Source organism: Puntigrus tetrazona, chromosome 7 (assembly GCF_018831695.1).
Source record: "Puntigrus tetrazona isolate hp1 chromosome 7, ASM1883169v1, whole genome shotgun sequence".
Taxonomy (NCBI): domain Eukaryota; kingdom Metazoa; phylum Chordata; class Actinopteri; order Cypriniformes; family Cyprinidae; genus Puntigrus; species Puntigrus tetrazona.
This window is the reverse complement of record NC_056705.1, coordinates 607559-630777: the sequence shown is the minus strand read 5'-3', so window position 1 is coordinate 630777 and position 23219 is coordinate 607559. Positions and strand designations below refer to the sequence as shown.

Sequence of the window (23219 nt, the reverse complement as noted above, 5' to 3'; positions counted from 1 at the left end):
TCATGGCTCATCACACAGGAGGGTGCAAACTGTTGGCCAATGACCTGGATTCATCTCACAACCGTAGGCAGTAAGTCCCTTTTCCTTGCATGCTATTGGTCTGTTTGTTTGGCTTTCTTTTATTTACTTCTGGTCATAAGTCCCTGACCTTCAAATTGCGTTTGTGCTACTTTCACTGAACAGAGTCAGCAGCCATATGGTGCTATACGCTATGTGTGTGGGTGTTGACACAGAGATGAATTAAACCCAGCTTAGGGGGGAAATGAATAGGTCTCTGATGCCTCCAGTGCTGTAAGTCTTCCAGTATTACGCTGATGTGGGGCTGTTCTAACAGTCTGTTTTTCCCTCTCTCTTTTCAGACCTGCAGTTTGGGGAACACCAGGCAAAAGTGAGGATTTACATTTAATTATCTAAATCATTTCAGATTGTAAAGAGAGGCAGCGCCTGGATTTTCTTGCATGTGTTTGGATACAGGTCTGATATGCAGTGGACTCAGCCTGGAGAGAAGAAGCCAATCGGTGGCACTAACTGGCAGTCAAAGACAATGAGCAGCACCACTGCCTGGAGCCCTGCCCCCCAAGCACCTGCTGCCATGCCACCTGCAGTTATGCCCGTACACACATGGTGAGCGCACACACACACACACACACACATGTTGGCATTTGTGGTTTAAGAAGGTTCTTCTCATAGGCATACGGTTTATTCTACAAACAGTGTTATTGTCCTACACCAAACCTACCCTCACAGCAATCACATGTATTTTTCATGCACATTTGGTAATTTTTTTTTTTTTGAGCCTCTTGAATATGAGTCGCTGGCAGTGTCTTCACAAAACACCCTTCTGGTTGTAATATCTCATTCTCACGCCATTAAACAAACTTTGTGTCCCTATAAAACCACAATTGCCAACACACATACATGAGCCCTTAAATATGTTCTTGAACTACCTTTTAAAATTTGGGGTCACAAGTCATAAAGGCTGCATTTATTTGATGGAAAATACAAAAACTGTAAAATACTTCTTTATCCTAAGTTTTCTGAAAATATTTATTTTACTTCCTCAGTCTTCAGTGTCACATCATCAATCAAAAAAATCTTTCTGATATTCTATATTTGTTGCTCAACTAACATTTATGTTGAAAAGAGTTCTATTTGTTTTTATGTAAATATCATTTATTTTGTTATATTTTTATTCAATACATTTTGGTTCGCTTCAGAATCTTTTGTATTGATGTAAAAGACTTTACTGTCATCTTGATCAAATTATTGCATAGTTACTGAATAAATACATTTGTTTTACTGACCCCAAACCTTTTTAAATTGTAGTATACATTCTAACATTACTATTTTATTTTCAATTAGATTTCATTAATGATTGGTTACTTAAGACTACATTCGCTTGCTTTTTAATAATGGCGCTTAAACTGTATATTTGACCAGGCAACTGATTTCTTAATATTTGTGTCACCGCAGCTGGACTCTTTCTTCTCACATAACAATAATTTACACTTATGTTTCATGTCTCTTTAATGGTACTGTAACGAAATGTAATGAACAGTCATCATAACAAAATAAACAACTTTTTAAAGTATGAATAGGCTTTGTGACTGGATAACAGTGCATTTATCCATTGCTTAATATATACAGACATTCTTGAATATGTAAACATTCTCATTCGTGACAAACGCAATTTAATAATTTTTAAACTAACAAACCTGAAGGAATCCATCTGTTGTACTCTGGCTCACACTAAATATCCAGATTTCATACACTATAATCGTTAGAGGGGGAAAGTTCTTGTCGTTGTGTTATATTGTGTAGCTTCAAGAAAAACGTATGTGTGTGTGTTTCTTTGCCTCGTTGTGTGTATTGATCCATTCGGCAGGTGATGTGTTAGTCTGTTCTGAGACAGGGTTTTCACTGTTTACATGTGTTTATGGCCAATTTTGTCTCTCTCTCTCAGGGCATTCAGAGTAGATTGACCTCTGAACCTCTTGAGTTGAGAGAGAGCAGATGTTCAGAATAACTAACCTTCAATGTCTCTCTTCTGTCTCTCCAACTCTTCTGTGGTCCCGCATCTTCCGGCCCGCTTCTCCTTGTGTCTGACATCTTCAACTCTCTATGCTCTATCTGCTCTGTATGTTTCTGTCTTTCTCTATCTCTCCTTTCTTGTGCTTAACCCAGCAGACTGGAATGTTCTATACTCAGTTATGTAAGTACCTCCTATAACCGACAGTTCTATTATTTTGAGTATCGCTTACTTAAGGATCGATTCTCTTACACATTGTTATCTCTCTTATTCCCACATTTCCCTTTCCTACTCTCACATTCTCACACCTTTATTTCTTGATTTCTATCCTCACCTATTTGGTTCAATGTTAGATTTTTATTAAATCATGTGAATCAGAGGTGAAAATGGGCAGTTGCGCTTTGGTATCTAAATAAAATTACAAATAAAATAAATACAGTGAAATCCTACCATTTTCAGATTCTGTTTAATTATTTCTGTACATTTTATTTTTACAATTTTTCCTTGTGTGATTAAAAAGAAAAATCAAAGTTAAAGAAGTATTGTACACAGATTTTTAGAAATCGCAGCATTCTTACCTAATGATAATATAATATTAATATATAATTAGCTAATGTATATGGTATTTGGGTGTGTGTGTGTGTGTGTGTGTGTGTGTATATATATATATATTTATATTTATGTATACATGTATATAGCATACACAACGACCAATTACTATATACATTAATATATATTAATATTATATTATCATTATATGGTCGTTATATATCATACTTATTATTAATGCATTTGTGTATTATGTAATCCTATTTTAGGTTGAGCTTGTTTACCACACTGGGTTTTATGTTTCATGTACTCTTGAGACTAATTAAAACAATAGTTTGATGTTTCTGCATGGTTTCCCCAGGACGAAAGACCTAAAAGCAATTTTTCACACTGTGTGAATGGGCTAACAATTTCACTCTGTGTGAAAAGGCATTTATTGGGAAGCCCAACATCCTCTCTGACTTCCAAAACCCCTCTATTCCTGATAAACACAGAGAATGTCATGTTGATTTCCCTGTGACATATAATGTTTGTCTGGTCTCATGCCCTTTTCTGTAGCATTTGATGTATTTCATCTTTTGGAGCTTGACTTGCAAAGCAGACTTGTGCAAATGTGTGCTTGGGGGCTGCTTACGTGAACCTGTTTGGTGATTCAAAACTGATGAATAGTACATGCTTGTGCCAGCGTCCAGTGCTTCTCGGTCCATGTTCAGAATAAAGTTTAAAATAAAGATTTAACTTTTAAGTGAATCGTTATCAGGTAAGTCATTGTCGTAGAAAAGCAATTTCAGACATACTCTATCACCAAACAAGTTGGTCATAAGATTTATTTATTTTTTATGGTTTGTAAAGGCTGCACTGATTTGATTTTTTAAAGTGCGCCATGTTGTGTAATATTAATTACAAAAAAGAAGTGCTTTCTTTATTTTAACATATTTTGAAATGTGATTATTTCTGTGATGGCAAAGGAAATTTTTTGCAGCCAGGCTTCAGCGTCACATGCCTTATTCACTCTAATATACTGATTTTGTGGCTCAGCAAACGTTTATCAGTGTTGAAAACGTTCAAAAGAAAAAGTTAACTTTTGATCAGTTAAATGTGTCTTTGAACGACAACATAGTAAAACGTCAGTGGCGCTTCTGATATGCATTGTTTTATTTGACTGGAGAATCAAATGACCAACGATTTTTTTTAATACTACTGATCCTTGAGTTATATTGTTTTGCTTCAGTGTTGTGCAGTGTTGCATGTTGAATGGACCACTCAGAAATAAGTGCAGGAGAGTTTAAAATACTCCTGGACCTGTCATGAGTACAAAAGAGAGTAATTAAACAAGCCTTTAAATGAACCAGACATGATTACGAGCATAGAGCTGTTGAATTGTAGTGTTTGATCAGTGAGTATGCTATTGGTCGCTCGATCAGTAAAGGATGAATAACCAGTGCACTGATGGTTTATTTATAACCCCTTTTTAGGCTCCTGCTCCCATGCATGCTCCCATGACAACACCTCAAGTGCCTGTGTATGGAATGGTGAGTGAGTTGGTACTCCATAGTGGCTGCATGAATAATTGTGGAGATGAATTAAATGGTTAATAGCCAAAAGAAAATAACGCTGAATGTTGTGTTTGGATGGGGTTTAGGTCCTCTCAGCTGGACAGAGGGGGAGGGGTCTAGTAATGACCCAACAGCCCATGTTGTACAACCAGCCTGTTCTCAGACCCACTAACCCCAACCCCATCCCTGGAAAGCCCGTACACACACACACACACATACACATTATTAGTCTTTGTCACAATACATTTGTCACACACATATTTATCCATGGCACGCTACTGTAATACACCAAACTAGGTTGCACACATATATATATATATATATTATATTGTAATTCATTTATTTGTGCAAAAAGGTAAAAAAAGCAGGAAAACAAACTGATCTCATTCAAACTGATTTAATAATGCAGTTCACGCATTATGTATTATAACTTTTATAATTGTAATAATGTAATTGTTAAAAAAAGGAAATTAAAATTTGGATGGCAGAGTAGGCCTGGACATTTTTTTGTAAAAAACTGTAATGTTGAATGGATACTACTGAATTAATAATTTATTTTTACCCAGCAGTAAAAATGTTTAATGATTCATCAATATAAATATGCTGGGTATAAGTGATGCTGGCTTCCTTATTTGTAGTGACGGATGCTATTAAGAATGCTTAAAATATCACTTTTTTTTATTTCTTGCCTTTGTTGTTTTCGTTAATTTGGAGATTTAATGTAAAAATATGTTTATTATCACAGATTTTATTGTTAGGTGCAATTTAATTACAGAAAACCGCGGTCTTTTAATAATACAGTTGTCAAATTCATTTAAAGATAATGCTATACTCTAATATTTTCATAATTTGTAACTTTTTAAATGCAGCATTTTTAAATAGCAATACTAGCCTTGTTGTTGGTATTAAGAATGATGCAATTTCAATCAAGTATTCAAATTTCATCAGCAGATTTCACTGTATTATATTTTAACACAATAATTATCAACACACAAAACACACAGCTCCCTGCCTGTGGCAAGTTCACAGATGCTCCATTTACAAGATGTTCAGTGCTGCTGTATTCACACGGTCATTACTGAGCCATTCAGTGCCGCTTTTGCTTATTTTTATAACTCTCAGTGCCTTTTACAGATGCAGTTCATGTAAGTAGCACTTAAGCAGAGCGCCAAACAAGGACAGCTGAAAAGAACACAGCTAGTGAGAGGAGGATCCACTACCACCAAATAAAAGGAGATCGAGACTGAAAAGAAAGAGCTGCAGACATGGAGAGGAATGTGTTTGTGTCAAGAATGCTTACCTCACTGTCTGAAACGGCTCACCCAACACACACACACACACACACACACACACACACACACATCATCATCACACACACACCCCAGATGAGAGCGCACACACTCATTTTTCATCTGGAGGTTCATTTCTTTCCTGGGGCAATATGTCTACTGGCAGGTGTTATACATCATAGAAATAGTGGATTTTATTGCAGATATTAAATTACCATGTACATAGCACTCTTTTTCTTTTTTTTATTCCCACTAATATAAATTAGATCTAAAGCCCAACACAATGGACTTCCTGTTACTGTCATCTTTGCTTCATTACGAAGATGCCCATGCTGAGTTCGGGAAAACGAATGTCAAAGTAAACTCTGAATAGTGCAGCTTACTACATCATAAACATGTTTAAATGGCTCATTAACACAATGCCCTCGGCTTCTCATTTCCAGAACAAGGAAAGAATTTGACCCCTTATGTAAGGTGCCCTGCACCTCAAGCACTTTATTAACATGCATTTAAGGTGTAACCTAATATATAACATTGAAAGCTGGTCTCTTATAACTACAACGTTAGTCGTCTAATGGTAACAGATAACGCATTGTTACTGCTGGTTACTGTTCAAAATGGTCAGTCAATCCTTATTTGTTTATAATGTTTTAAAGGTTTCGCTTCAGTCGTGATGGTGGTCTTGCACATACATATGCACGCATTGGTGTTATTGGAGCCACATGAAGAGCCCTTCTCACTGGCCTCCCAACTTGTTTTGTCACCCAAGGACACTGATAAAAACATCTGCTCCCGCTTTTTCTGTAGCACCAAACATATCAATGCATTTATGACTACATTCACACTCTAAATACTCTCTATGTACCACCCTCCCTGGGAGCGGGTGACCGAAGCATCGGGAGAAGGGTACAGGGCATGTGGTGTAGCCCATTCAAAAAAAAAAAAAAATCTGTTTTTAATGAGGGTTTGCTTAAGCCTATGTTTTTTTTTTTTGTTTTTTGTTGTTTTTCAGAAAGTATGTTATATATATATATATTATTATTATTGTTATTATTTTTTAATTTTTTCAGAAAATGACATGACTCATGATCTGTTTTATGTTGCCAAATTATGTACATTTGTGATTCAAGAAATGCCATAAGCTAGTTTCTTGTACTTCGCGCCTGACAGCGTTCGTTTCTCTGAAGGACGTACGACAGGTGTTTAAGCAACTTTGGAACCAAAATCAATATTAAAATTCACTTAGTCTGTTTGTGCAGTTCCTCGCAACACGGGCTACTGTTAACAGGGTATCTTTATTTTTGCTTGTGCAGCCAAAGTATTCGGTCTTTCTGAAATCCCTTTAACCCTTTCTAGAACTTCAGCTTTCACATCATCCCATAATTCCTGCTTTGTTTCTTCGTACATTTAGTTTTTCCTTCTGCATATACTGATGGAACATTACTGGAGATGTGGAGTGGTTGCAGTTGTGCTATATGCTATAATGAGTTCCAAGAAGCTGTGCTTTACAGTGAATTTTTTATTTTTATTTTTAAGTCTTACTGATTTTTAAAATAAATGGCTTCATGGAGCTTATTGCCCCTTTTTTTTTTTTTTTTTTTTTTTTTTTTATGATCATCACTCACAGTAAGGTTTTGAACGTAAACACACAGCAACAAACATTTAATAATTTCTTATTGGTAACAAATAATAATCCTTCCTGTAAGCAATGCAAAGTCTCTCTTCTGCAGTGTTAGCAGAATAGTTGCTACAATGCAGATTTAGTAATATTGATATATCGAGTAATACAGGTGTGCTATTTAAAGAGCTGGATCGGAATTTTCCGCTTTGTAAGAGATTGTGATTTTTTGTAGTGGCACGTGTTATAAAGAGGTTAAGTGACTTGTTTATAACAGTCTGTCTTAAATCATCAGAATGGTTTTAGAAATGTGTAAATAAGACATCCTTCATCGAAGGTCACTTGCACAAGGTTCTCAGCTCACTTACAAAGATAATCCCACCCAAAAATGAAAATTCTGTCATCATTTACCCATCTCTTGAATTAATTCCAACCCTGCATGCACTTATTTCTTCTGCTGGACATGAAAGCTGCTTTGTGTTTTACAGAAGGTCAGACATACGCTTGGAGTTCAAGTAGTGAATAAATGCTGACAAAATCTTTCCTTTTAATTCTGAATCTGGACTTTCCATCAGTTCAAGTGTGGTCATTGCTTTTGTGTTGTTAAAGTTTATCCCCTTACTGCAAGTTTTATATTGTTGTTGTAATGCTGTGTGACCGCCTGCCCTTCTGTTTGTAGAAACAATGTGCATCGTGTTTTCTGTTTGCTTAATTTAAAGCAGTGCTACGAGTCGGTTAATAATTCTTCACTGAGCGTCTCTTAACATGCTTGCAGTTTATTCTCCGAGCCATTAGGGGTCCGCCGTGTTCAGACTGAACGCTTTTATATGCAGGCTCAATGTTGATGCTCTCTGGGTTTGCAAGGTAACGGGCTTAGAGGAGCGATGCTGCTTACCAGGGATCTATTCATCCCGCACGGAGGCTTGAAGTGTGTGAAGTGAGAGAGTGAATGTATGATTGTGAGCTTCAGGAGGGGTGAAAGATCTCAAGATGTACAAGGGTGCTATCATGAGCCAGGGTTTCCATGGTAATCTCCAGTTTCTGGTCCTTGGTACAGGTCTGTGAGCAGCAGCATTTTTGTCTCTTTTTTTTTTTTTTTTTAATATTATTAAAAACCCTGCATGCATTAACAGCCCATGCTGTGGTAAAGACTGTCTGAAGATGCAAGTTTCTTTGGCAACCTAGTGCTTTTGGATAACTCCATAGGCTTGTTGACTTGTTTCACTGGCAACGGTCATGATTGCTTTCTCTGACACACCAAAGGCTTTTTTTTCGAACTTTGTTTTGCTGAGTTGGAGGCTGTGCCTAGAACGAAGCCATTTTTGTTTAGAATCTCATGCTATGCACGGAAACGTTCTTGCTTTCACAGCTCCCCTTGTGGTTACTGTTTGTCATCTTTATATAAACAGCTGTTAGCGTTCTGTTGTTTATGGGGCTAAGTTAGCACACAAAGCAAATGTCTGAGTGTATTGGACCTATCGCCTACTTTCATCCTTTATTTTAGAGCTGAAGAGCAGCCAGCTCTGGTGTACTTCTAAACTACTTAGCCTGATTTTATACATCTCGCTCGACCATTAGCTGGCCTGGAATACTCAGCTCAGCAGCTGCCTTCAGAATTGATGTCAGCTTGTACGCACGCCTCAGACCTCTAGTGGGGATTCTGGTGTTCAGGGTCCTTTTCACCTGGGTGGTTGCCTGAGCTCTCCTGGCTTCTTTGGCTTTAGTGTTTTTGTTTGATGTGGGCTATTTGTCTGCTACACTTTATTACCATCTTTTGTCCTTATTTTCCTGTTACAGAGATATATGCAGTATATTTAGAAATATGTATTCGGTAGAAGCGCCTATCATCCCTGTGTATCAGCCCAGGGAGCAATGCAGCAACAATTTTTTTCTTTATCCATTTATCATCTAATGCCACAAAAGGAGAACACAAACCTCCATGTTTATGCCTATTTCACTGTACTATTATAATTTTATTTTTTGCACTACTTATGCAGACCATAAGGAGTTTATCCAGCATGGTGAAAATGAAAAGCAGAAATTGGGGATTGTGTTTAACATTTTGTCTTTCATTTTGTCTGACATTCATTCACATAAATAAAGTCCCTTTTTATTCCTGAGTTGTTGGTTATTTTTTTTGTTTGGTTTCATTCTGTCTGTCATCCTATTCATTAAGTTTTATCCCAAGCAGGAAAATCACTGCCCTCGAGTTCATTTTAGGTGTCCGGTTTCTTGTTTTCTTCTGCCTCTTGAAATTGCACCTTCATTCCTGCCTACTGCCCATAATGCAGGGTTTTTACAGTATGAACGCACGCTTAAATACCTGGTCAAATTCTTGTGTAGTGCCGTGTTGTGTTGTTTTCTCGCCTGGTCAATGTGATTTCTGTTGAATCTATTGCACGAGTTTCACGCAAATAGGAACCACCTGATTTTTTTCTTTGTAGCACTTTTTGACAGTTGACTCCTGAAACAGAAAATCAACCAATGTTTCTTTGTGTATCTCTTCTGTTTTAAGATTCAAACTTCAACTGTTTAGAAGTTGTCCAAACAGTGAAACGCAAAGTGGGATGTGTGGTTATGATGTTTGGAAAAGGATGTACAGCAACACCTGCCATATTGTGTTCCTTTTTTCCCACCTCACCAAGTCTTTGGCTGTTCGGGTCCATCTAAAAGATAAAATGGTTCGTGACCGCTGTCATCATGGCAAGGTACTCCTGGACAATATGGCACGCATTTCACTAGTTACTAGTTACTAAGTAACTAAATCTGGTTTGGGTCATTCACTTGCTCTCAACTCTTCTGAAGGTTGTGGTTCAGACGGAAGCTGTGACTAGGTGATGTTCTCTTCTATATAAATGATTTGAGCTCCACCAATGCTCTGTACCATTGGGGAAAAGGAATCAGACATGTCTGGTTGTGCTTGTACATCACGCCTCAAGTCTGGTAGGACGCTTATCGGGTTGTCAGCGAAACCTTTAATCTGTAACTAAACCTGAATCAAACACCCTTCGACTTCTTCATCTGCGACTGCCTTTGGTTTCCGTGAGCTTCATGAACCATGCGGCACTGGTTGAAGTCAATGATCTTATGATACCAGTCTCTCCTGAACTGTCGCCAGGTCGCCTGCAATGAGATGCCCAACCCAGGACCAAGAGACCTGATGGATTTAACTCCATTTTCTTCGATCGCTTTATAATTTGTACCTGTTTTCTTGCATGTTTTTGCATCTGACATGCCTGCTTCACAGTTCCATGTAACGCTTGCAAAGTTCTATTAAATATGGTGCTGTTTTTTAGTAAGCAGTTGTTGTCGTAGTGATGGACGGTTCTGTGTATATCTGTTATTTCTTTATGATTTATCAGTGGTTGGTTGTGCTGATCTGGTATGTTATATTCCTCCTTGCTACTTCTTTTGCTTTGAGTCAGTTTTTTGTAAGTTCTTTCATTCTTTCTTGTCTCGTTCTGCTTTGTTGTCTGTATTTAGAAGAAAATTTATGGTTGCAAGCCTCTAACCTGAACCACAGTGAATGCCTTCAGAATAATGGATTTAACGCCGCGCCACCGTTTCTTGCACAGCGACATTTTTAACAGATTTGATTTATTTGACTTATTCCGAATGTCTATTAATATTCATCTGCACAGTCAGTTGTTGTCTAGACTCCATTCCTCAAGGTTTCGTTTGCAGTTTATTAATTGAATGCATTACTATTTTAGTTTGTGCCTGCTTTGGAAAAGTATAAAAATTAAAAAAAAAAAAAAAAAGTATAAAACTGCATTCTTTCCACAATTTTTTTTAACTCATGTGTACATTAGACAACATATTAAAAATTGCATATGTAGAAATTAAATATGCTGTATATTGCTTTAGTATAGTTTTGGTGTATTGTGTGGCATTTGTTGTTGATTAATGATTCAGCTGTGTCCCCTGCCCTCTGTAGACCCCAGGAATGTCACACTTTCAGACAGACCTCAACAGCTGTAAGGAGGAGAGAGAGAGAGCACATGGCACTGGCTATTTTTGTTCATTCAGACTGAACACTCTCCTTCTTTTTCTGGACGTGGCTGTTCCTTCTGGATCTCTCCTCGGCTGAGTTCCTGGATGTTTCACAGCGGCTGCACGAGTTCATAAGTACTCCGAGACGAGCACAGGACAGAGCGTATAAAGAAGTGAAAAGAGTCCAGCCATAAAGTCAACCTAAATACCTAACAGGCCAACATGGCTCACTGTGTTACAACAGAGGCTGTGATCGATTTCCACGCCATTAAAAACTCAGGATGGCATGATTTTAATCCATTTACTTTTCATCAGTATATAGCCTATAGAATGTAAAGCTTAATATCTTGAATGTGTGTATATATAAATTTTTCATGTGAAGGTCATGGAAGGATATTACAGGGCTATCAAAAATAGCTAAAATGTAAAAGTTTAGCCACTTGAAAGAGGACCATGACACTTTCTGTAGCTACCTGTAAACAAACTGTTTTGGAAATAATAATAAAAACAAAATGCATTCATATATATGAGCTGACAGTTGCTGCAGTGAAGGAGATCCGCTGTTCAGGAGACGAATGAAATGAACAGATTTCATTTGCAGTTTTATTTACACATTCGAAATTGTAGAAAAAGGTGATTTTAGACCGTAGTTCGTTCTTCAAGTTTCGGATCCGCGAAGTCTCGAGCACACGGAGGTGTTCTGATCAAATCAAATGTTATTTGCTAAATGGCTCCTCTGCAGAGCAAGTCTCTGTATTGCGTCCTGTTATTAAAAAAATTAGTAATGAGGATGGATCAGATAAATAACCCTCCTAACCTGGCTTTCTGTCATCCCTTAAAGATGCCTGCCAGTTTCACCCGGAGTGCCACCTTCCACGACGCCTTAAAGGTGAGCTCAGACGTGTCTGGCAAATTGTTTAGACAGCGGCGCCGTCTGCTCGTTTCTGTCTTTACTTGATAAGCGCGTCGCTTTGCCGGCTCGCTTCTAGGGTTTCAATGTTCGTGTTTTTGTTTTATTTGCTCCTTGGCCGTCTTACGTGTTTGTTTGTATGGGTGGTCACCAGGGCTGGTCCTGCTGTAAAAGAGGACGACAGATTTCTCGGAGCCCTGTCAATCAAGGTATGCTATTGCATGCTAATCGCGACGGTTTTCATCCGCGTCGTTGTTCACGCGCTGCACGCGGCAGCAAACACAGACTCAACAAAGTGACTAAATATCTGAAAACCTCACAATACTTTAACATTTTACAACGAGGTTCCAATTGGTTACCTTAGATACCGCAAGTAGGCCTGTAAGTGAACATTTGCTGTTGTTTACAAAATTCCGTAACACTTACAGTAAGACCCATACCAAGCATTCATCGGTGTATTAGCTTAACAATGAGCAAATACATTTATTAATCTTTGTTGACGTTAATAAAAGTACAGCTGTTCATTGCTAGTTCATGTTAGCTCATTTACAACTTAATATTAGCAAATATAACTTTGGATTTTAACAGTGTATTAGTAAAGATTTAAATTAACATGAAGTTGATTATCACATGTTTTAAAACGAGTATAGTGTAGTACAGTAGTATTTTTATAGTCCATAAAGCACCAGAGAAGATAATTCAAACATTATAAACTCTCATAAAATTATAAGGTTATATCTGCATTCTGAGCAGTTTTGAGACATTCAGAACCCTTTTTTTATTTTTCTAAAAAAATAAGGCCAAAATGTACACGGCTTACAAAAGAAACAACACATAATGTAAATAAGATTTCACAGAATAAGAATATGTTATAATCGCATTTTGACAAAATGTCAGATATAACCTTATAATTCTAAGGCAACGAATATTAATAAATGAACCGTATTGTAAAAATGTTAATACAAAATCACTTAATTTTCTATGGATTAAACTGACTACAGATTGCTAAACGTCAAATAAAAATTAATTCATGATATAAATTTTATTAGCTGAACTGACCTGCTTGGCAAAGTGTTATAAAATATACCATTATAATGAAGTCCAAAGCAATTGATTTAAATGATGATTTTTTAATTTAATTTCATTGTGGAAAATCATTTCTTTATACTTGGAATACTAGAATCTTGTCTGTCTTCAATTATAAATAAAGGTCATGATAGTTTTAATATTTACGCTTAATTAATTTACATCCAAGTTTAAAATTTCTTTTTTTAAAATGAAAAAGTATAATTAAAATAAATTTTGAAGTCTCTGCCTCCTAGTTTAAAACCACACTGATTAATAAAACAAAAACAAAGCATGTAGAAATTGAATTTGCTAGCATTCAGATCGCTCACATATTTACGCTCATTAAGCAGAAGCTTTTATCAAAAGACTTATCAAATACCGAATTATCATGTAGCAGCTAGTGTTAGCAGTAGCGAATGTCATGACTGAGAAAGCAGAACAGATGTGTGAACTCAGAAATGAGTAATTATACCATGTTAGCTGAATCCAATCGCTGAGCCGTAATCTCAAACGCGTAATTCATCTGCTCTGCGCCTGATAATTATTTTCCCAGTCACATGTTGATCGCACGCTCTGCTTTCCGCATGTCCTCTCAGGTTGCACTCGCTGGCGCCATAGTAACGAAGCCTGGAGGAGCCTCTATGCCAGAGAGGTGACGCTCGACAAGGAGACGTGAAGCGCCACAGTGGAGGGGAAATTATCTACCAGGGACCCAAATCTGCAGAAGCCCTGGAAAAAGAGAGACCCAGGTATACCGTAGTCGCAATGTGTTCTGTTTCACGAACCAACCCACGCTCTGAATACAGAATTTGTTTTCTTTCTGAAGCCCTCTTTGTCCGTTTCTTCCCCCACCTCCCACCCCCAAAAAAAAGAGAAGCTGCCCTTCTGGACTGCTGAATAAAACAGACAGTGACATGTTTTCCCCGATTCCCTCCACAGCTCAGGACGAGCCAAAGACAGCTGCAGGAAGATCGCTTCCCTCTCTGGCTCAGATCGCTGAGAAAATGGAGATCACTGGAGAGGGAGAAGAGAGAAGCTGGGTGAGGAAACACAAGAACGCTTCATACTGATGTGCACTGGGATGCTTTACTGCTTTGACCAGCACCAAATAAACATGAGCTTTAAATAAATCGATAACAATGCATTCAAACTAAGCTCATGTTAATATTAGCAACTTTGCAGATAGTTATTCACAAAATGTATTGCGCCGCACAATATTGTTTAATGTTGCAGCTCAACAGAAGTAAAAAAACGTTAAAATTAATTGATGAGGTATTCGTTTTAATAATACATTATTACATGATGGTTCAATACTGTTAATCGCATGAATAAGGCAAAAAGGCTAAATGATATTGATAAATAAAAGCCTAATCTTTTCACATACCATAGCATTGACATTATAATTTAATAAAAATAAAAAAATATGAATAAGCGTATTAATCGTCATTGCAGCCAATAATTTACTTTAGCACAACCAAATTTATTGATGTTGCGAAGTTTGTATTTAATATAGTCCTAATAAGGAGAATAATGATAAATGAAGCTAAAACCGTTAACAAAAATAATTTACCTGAAGCTAAATAAATGTGAAATGGAATAAAATAAAATATATTTCTAGGTATCAACGTTAGTTTAACTCTTATTATTATTATTATTATTACCAAAAATGTAACTAAAGTTAAAGAGAAAAACATCAATTTTTAATCCAATTTAATATACTAACAAACTTATGTAAAATATGAATGCATTTTTAAAATAACACTGATCCGAATCATATTTATTTCTGTGGTGTTTTGTTAATTTTTTTTTTGGATGGAGGTACATTTATAAATTCAATTTATGTAGCTATTTTTAACTAAATATTCAAAATATCATGAGTTTAACTGTTATCAGCTTTTTGGTTTCACAGGTCTAGTGAAGTGTTATGTCTCATGTATTCATACCCAATGGCTCATTTCAAACCTTTTATGTTAGTTATTACCTGTCGTCCGCTGTCTTTACTTCTGTCACCTGCAGTAGACTTTTCTGTTTTTCTTCCTGTGGTTACCTTTTCTCCCGTCACTTTATGTCTAATCTCTTCCGCTTCGCTGTCCCAGAGAGTCGTCATGGTGGTTGGGAAGTGAAGCAAGAATGTGATGCAAACAGTAGGTGCTCATGTACAACAAACAAATATACAAAATATACAGTGCATGTGCCATCTAGTGTCATAATAAAGAAAGACAGCGCTTAAGGAATAGTAAAACCGTCAGCCCGAGTACTTCCAAAATTCGCATAAATTCTCTTTGTTCTGCTCAACACAAAGGAAGATATTTTGAAGAAAGTAACCAGGCGCTGTTTCTCGGGTCACCATTTGACTCCAGGATGTTTTTTTCTGTTAATGAAACGATGTAATTGTGTTACTTCAGAGTAAATGATGTCAGAAGGGACAGGATAACAAAATGACTCTACTTCATCTTTTTTACCGGTGTAACGTGAAATGTAAATGGCCCCAGAGCAGAAGATGAGCCAGAATTAATGAGTAAAGCCACGGGTTCAGATCCCTTCCTGGGATTTGGACCTACGTGCCTTCTGTTAAAGCTCATCATCTTTAATGGATTAGTTTGCTGGAAATCCCAAAGTTCATCATGTTAATTAATTAGCCGGAGCCATTCTTTAGTCCGTCATATGGAGAACTAAACCTGGTGTCATTCACAACTCAATTAATCACTTAAGCGTGAGTTTGTCTTTTCGCGGTGTTATGAATCATTATGAGCACGCCGATCATCGACGGTTTGGAAAACACCAGGAATTTAATTTAGACATTTCATCAAACGCCATTTTTTAAACTGATCCAGACTTTGAAGCGCAGATTCTAATTCATCCCCGTGGAAACTGAAATCTAATTTAAAGTAAAAGGAAGACAATTCTTCATTTCTGAATCATGCTAGTCTCTAGACTGTTAAAAAAGCCTGTAAAGACATAATATTGGTTCTCTTTGTCAGAGTTAATGGTGCTTACTGCTTATATATTTGTGACAGACAGACAGCACATATAGCTTCCTGTTAATAGCTTCCTGCTCATTTATATCTATTTGAATGAGTAGAAAGATGAGTGTATTTTCAGGTGTGAAGGCAGTAAATGGATGACAGGAGCTTGTGTTGAAACTAGGTGCATCAGCGCTTATAAAGTTTGTCTTTTGTAAATGTGTTGAGCTGTGAGTGTTTCTCTGGACCAGAGATGCCTTTTTAGTTTGAGGTACATCGTGTTGGACTCCCTGATGATCAGTTCAAACGCTGATGGTTTGTGTTCAGATCTACCAGGGTCCCCAGACAGATGCAGAGATGTGCAGATATCATCCCGGGTGCCCGCCTTCCACGAAGGGTAAGAAACCTATGTTGTTTGGGTCTGCTTGGTCTACATGCATACAGTAACCTGTTCTGAATCTTTAAACATTTTACAGTACAAGCATGATCTAACATTTCATAAAAGCCTCTGGATCGTATTCATATTTAATGTTGTTCTTAACATCGCCACTAAATATGTTTTTATGATGCGATGGTTCATATTTGCTTCTATCACCGCCTAGATATAAATACTGGAAACGTTGCTGCATAAAAACCACCGACTTCAACGCCTTCCTGGATCAGAAGGGCTGCACCACTGGAAAACACTGCTGATCGCCAAACAGGTGACGGCTAATGGACTTTTGTGAGCGCTCGTCAGATGTTGTTATTTACATGGACACTGTATGATGAAGAACAGTCATCGTGAACGCCAGGCGTCGTGGTTTGCTCTGCAGGACAAAAAGAAGGTGGCTTGGCAGGCATGATTGGCACCAGACAGAAAGCAGGTCGTGGGTCACGATCTACGCTAAAGAACCCAGTCCAGAGCATTCTAATGCGGGAGGCGAACCCACAGTGGTGAGTTCAAAGCTGACCTTAGAAACCACATCAGCATCTAATGTTCTCTTTGTCCAGAAATACATTTGCTTTCTTTGTTTTGTCTCTGTCAACCTGCAGTTAACATGCCACATTCAGTTTGAGGGGGACAAAGTGTTTCATAAGGACATCCACTTATGTAAGTAAGATACATTCACACCCTCTATGATTTATCAATATACTTCATAAACTAAAGTGATCTTTTTTAGTGCATAAACAGTTTGAAATTCCATGTGCTTTGTCATTTTTTATATTTTAATTATTTTTCTTCTTAATTACTAATGTGTTAGTCTACCAAATTGTTGGTTTACTATACACTTGAAGCATTTTTAAGCAGGTTTTTGTATATATACATATATATATATGTAAAAACATTTATAAATATATATATATATATATATATATATATATACACACACACATATACATATACATTATATATATATATATTAGTAAAACCACTATTCCTATTGGAGATCACCTTTTTTAAACTAAACGTTGAATAAATTCTGAATAATTACTTTCTATAAGTCAGACTTCTGTGTGTTGTTTTCAGAGGTGATTGACGGAAGAGCAGTTTTGTGAACATGGTGCTCCTCTAAAGTTGAAGTGACCATGTGAAGGCTGATGCTGTAGCCTGTGAAGCTTGAAGACCTCAAACACAAACCCGAGCCAGAGGTCACCGACCAGATGAACACCGAACAGGAAGACGTCAAACCCGACTGGTACATCTCAGATGATGACATCAGTGAAACCGGACTGGGAAGACGAAGAGGAGAACAGAAAGAGAAAGGAGGAGAAAAAGAAGAAAAACAGGCAGACGATGGACCCCCCTGAGCTAGAAGAGCCTGCTGCTGTCCCCAGAAAATGAACATTTTATTCTGAGCTTATGGATTTGCTTTACAAGATCACATGGGATTTATAAAACATGGACTGCTGCTTTCAAGTAGTTGGCCCTTTTTTTTTTTTTTTTTTTTAAGTTTCACTGTTTTTCTGCTAAAATATATTTTACTAAGGATTTTATTGTGTGCTTAAAGGTTAGAGAAGTCTTAAACTTGTCATCCAGTTTTGCACAATCGTCACAGGAATTTTTTGAAAATATCACTTTAAAACATTCTTAAATAACTGTGTGTTATATTTGAAAAGGTAATTTATCTATCGCATTGGAAGCTGAATTTTCAGCATCATTACTTCCAGTCTTTAGAGTCACACAATCATTTCAAAATCGTTCTAGTGTGCTGATTCATGTTGTGCTATTTGATATTTAATTTCTTTTTCAGGATTCTCTTGAATTTGTAATCGCAAACATCTTACCTCCAACTTTTTACTGGCAGATTTTTCAGCATTGTACCACTTGTTAATAAAATCGAACCGCCTAAACTCTCATACTGTGTTTATTCTGCCAAACCACGGTAATGAAGTGCAACAGAACAAACAGCAATGGCCACACTTATTTTGCGCCAACAGCAACAATCCTGGAAGCAGATGACGTCGTATTGTTATCCAAGGCCATGGAAGCTGACTGCAACCCATATGGCAAAATACTTTAAATAAAAAGGATAAATAATACAGCTTAAAAGTAAACAGTAGTCTTGACGTATGAAGAGGATCAGTACTCGTTTTGGTTCTTTTTCTCTGTTCAAAGAAAAAATTAAAAAATACATTCATAAAAATCATTGCTCTTCCTCCCACCTGATGACCACAGTCATAACTCTGATGTGTTGATACGCAGAGATGCTGAAAGTAACGCCAATCCAAACTAAACGGCACGCAGCAACAATTCATCACAGATGAGAAAGCTTGAAACAAAACACATGCAAATGATAAGAAAAAATACAGTCCAACTTTTTTTGAGGGGCAAAAATCAGCACCTAGACTCCATAAACGTTCATATCGAGACCGTGATTCGCAATTATCTTTTGTTTTACAGAGCACACAGCAGACTTGGCTCACAAACGATCAAGAAACAATTAAGGTGTCCAGTATTGTGTATGTTATTTCTTTCAATGGAGAAATGTTACACTGTACTCTGTTGATAAATACTGTTTGTGATCCACAATATCAGGCGAAGTTCAAGTTTTGCTTTCCCTCAGGGCTACCAGACTGACCCCGAAAGGGCCGACGGTTGAATAACATTCAGAAATTGGATTATATACTGTCTTATATGTAACATCTCATCGCGCAGGTTTCCCTTCGTGAATCCAGATACCAGCTTTTCATATGATGAAACAAAATGCACAACCTTTGCTAGCTTTTTTAAACATTTGTTTTCTATATTAAAGTGCAAGGAAGCAGATAAAATACATCTTGAAATGTACGACATACAGCATCACTTTTTCACGCAGAGATTTCTGCAGAAAAAAAGTAAAGAAACAGCTCACTTTAAACCACATCATGCTCATTTACTCACTTGGCACAAGAGATACGGCACTGAAGCTTCTAGAACGACGGCTCAATTGACACACACTAGTGACACAATCATCACGACTTGGCTGGGACGCATCCGAGAGTAAAAGAAAAGTAGACCTTTTTTTTTCGCATAAGGGCATGAAAGGCATGCAGAAACTAGACGGTCTTCGATAGAGCGATACAGAGACTGATGCAGGTTAACTATCCAGCCAGTTTGACCTTAATAATACAGGTCCACCATACATTCATTTATCAGATATTTTTTTTTTTTTTTTTTGCACGCGGTGTTTAACTGTCTTCATTTAATACAGTTACTTTATATGATTTAGTTTGTTCCTTTCTTGTTGTTCAGGTGGCGGTCGAAGAAATGTTCTGCTTTTTCCACTTGAAAAGAAGAAGATTTGAGAGAAAGCTTGTGTCTGACGGCTTGAATACTAAGAAACAAAGAAAAAGTGAAGATCGTAAAATAAGTTACGGATTAGGTCGCACGGAAACGGAGATATGACAGACAATTTCCTGCCTCTGCGACGAGCATTTCGTGACGGCGTCCGCTGGTGCATGAAGAAACACAACAGAAGCTCAGTAATGCAGTGCCAGCCATGTGGACATGTGTCTCCTGTCCTCCCTCACTGGCTGGAAAGCAGTCCCGTGGGGGTCCTGACAAACCACCCACAAGCTTTTCAGTTGCCTGCAGTGATCCACATCACACATCCTGCCCTTTGATATCCCAAGATCCCGGGAGCTGTGCAAACAAAAGTGTGAGGTTGTATGTTTAAGTATGATTCATTTGCTGTGATTTAATTAGGGTTTTTTTTTTTTTTTTTTTTTTTTTGAATGTTCTTAATGAACCCTATGCTTACTAATGCTGCATTTATGTTCTCGAATAATGGTGAGATTAAGAGGTTACTGAATGTTACCTGACAGAGAGAGCCGGCTGGACGCTGCTTGTGTAACCTCTCTCTCCTCCTTCTTCCCTTGGGCATGATTTCAGCTTCATACTGCTTTCACGGACTTACGGGGCCCGGGTCTGGAATTAAACCAACAACAGGAAGACAGAAAGAGAATGAAATGCAGTCCTAATAATCTGGAATCTGTTAATGCATGTGGTGCATGTTCTTTTTGTCACATGATTAGCTTCATGCTATGTTGCAGAGTGATTCAAGATTAAATGCAACATTATAAACACTGACTCAGAAATAATAAAAAAAGAATTTGAATGATATCGATATGGCGATGCTGTATGACAATTTGCAGAACTACCATACAAATATTAAAACCGTTTTTTAATTGAAATGAATATATTAATAAAACAAAGTATTTATTTAAAATACTTATTTAACCAAAGATGCATTAAATTGATCAAAAGTTACTGTACAGGCATTAAAATATTACAAAAGATTTATATTTTATATTTATTTTTAACTTTTTGTTAATCAAAAAAAAAAAAAAAAGTTTTTCCGCAAAAATAAGCACAAGAACTGTTTTAAATATTTGTTATACTTGATATTAATAATGTTTCTTGAGCAACAAATTATTTTTTATTAGAATGATACAAGTGGGATTTTGTAATATTCACTTCAGATCAAATAAATGCAGTCTTCTTCATGAGGATATGAATGCTCTTTCAAAAAAACGTGACAAAAAAATAAATCTTACCACACATAACTTTTATTTAGAAGTAAATTGATGTACTTTTTAATTTCAGAATAAAACTAATGTGCTATATAAATAAAATGTTACTAAAATCTAAGTCTAAAATGGTCACACTTAAAAAAATAAATGCTGTGTAGGAGACAAACCTCTTCAGAGCAGTGCATGCTGGGACGAATCCAGTGAATGTCCTCAAGCTTGTATAACTCAGCGCTGAGGCTGTCCACTGTAATGAGAAGCTCCTCTTTTTGAGAAAGGTTCCAGCACTACACACACACACACACACACACACACAGAAAATATCTTTATCCATATTTCCGCTCTGCATTACTTCTGTATAAGAACAGAGACAAACATTGATGTCAGCTTCTACCAGCGATTTTCCTCTCAGCAGCATCTTAGTCTCTTTGTTGAGAACTTTACTGTTGTTGACGAAATGTCTGCAAGCTGTACTGGTGACTCAAACCCCTTAAGAGACAAACACACACAGTTCAGGTTTGGTTTGACTTCCTGGCAGACTCTTTAACACACGGTGCTATTTAGTCTCTTCAGTTATTCTTCTATTGGCTGGTCAATGGAGTTCCTGTGAGAGAAATAACGTGAGCAGCTCAAGTAAGAACTTGGCTGGAAAGTCTCAGCAGGAAGAAAAGGACCCATTATTTTTTCCTACTGAAGTTCCTGAAAGGTGCGCTACCGATAACCTTTAAAACAGAGGGATTGGACTGAGCTGGTCACTCATCCCTTCCTGCTATGAGCTACTGAGGTGCATGCTGCCATGGGTTTTCACTCAAAACATGACATTTCAAATCTTTGAAAAGAATATTTGTGACAGTAACTTCCTTGATCTCCACATCCAGGTAGCTTAATCAGCCGAGCGAAGTACAGCTGGAACGCTATGCATGTGTTAACTGTGGTTGTTAAAACTGTCACCTCCCAGGACTGGAGGGTTTGGAGGAAGGCTTCAAATTGGAGACTGCACCTTTGGCGTTGACAGAGTGAGCTAATTCCTGCTCCACCACTTTTCTTATGAGTCTTGGCCACCTCCGAATCCTACAAAACACCATCACGACACATTCAGCAGCAGAAAAACACATGCCTTTCCTTCACCTAAGCCTTTAATACACAGCGAAATTAACACAAGGAAGTGTCGCATTTCTGAGATTTAGAAGTTACAGTAATGGCGCGTAAGGTTTCAGTAAAAACAGTAGCCCCCAAATAGTTATGAAATATTATCACACACACACACACACACACACACACACACTGAGCACCTGTTGATGGGTGTGTGACCACTAAACCAAGCTGCTGCACCATCCGCGCATATCTCCTTCTCTGTCAGATACTCCGCGGACTGCTGGGAAATTCAGTGCGAGAGGCGGGCGGCTACGCGCCAGTCACCTTTCCGCTTGTCTTCCCACGCATTTCAGCGTGCTCAACGCCTGATGTCACAGCAACACACAATGCTCCACTCTTTCGCGCTCGAGATTTGAGAGAGGATCAGAGATTTTTTGGAGTGCCATCTGACACTCATTGTGATCCGACACTGATAATGACAATATTAGCTACTCGCTGAGCAATGTAAATATTACAATGATTTCTAGTTAATTATGTGAGTTCAAGTTGAGTTAGAAAAAGATGATACTACCATTTTCTTGTAGAACTGCTTTATTTTTTTAATTGTCTCTGTTTTATAATTCGATAGATTTACAACAACACTGTGACTGAACTTAACTGACTAACCCTGAACTCCAGCTGAATATTGTCTCTTTTTGCCTTGTCTGTAGAGCTGTTTAGCCCTTAAACTGAACTAATTTCACAACTTGCTATTTTAACTGTTATTAAACTAAACTAAGCTTGAAACTAAAACCAAACTAAGCCAGAGATTGACCTGAACAAGTGAAAATGATCATGCACATTGCATAGAGGTGACTTGCAATGCTTGCACATATTAAAGGCAACAGGCGTGCGAACACTGGCCGGTCTCTGGTGAGCATCTGGGCTCGGTTCTTGTGACGATTTGGACAATGCCAGGAGGTTGAATCCAAGCCTCACCGTCCCACCTGCTGCAGGCACAGCCCATCACCCAGGATCGTGATCTTCACCTGCCGACACTGAGGAGACGGCCTTCGTTAAATCATATTCCTACTGATTGTAATATTAAATTATGCACCATATATGACAAATTTTTCAGAAACAAAACAACTTTAGGTTACATGGTGAGAAAATATGTT

At 37.5% G+C, this 23219-nt stretch overlaps 1 pseudogene; it reads left to right on the top strand.

Moving 5' to 3' along the window:
• Positions 1-2: 2 nt before the first annotated feature.
• LOC122348807 lies at positions 3-17800 on the top strand (annotated as a pseudogene).
• The last annotated feature ends 5419 nt before the right edge of the window (positions 17801-23219 follow it).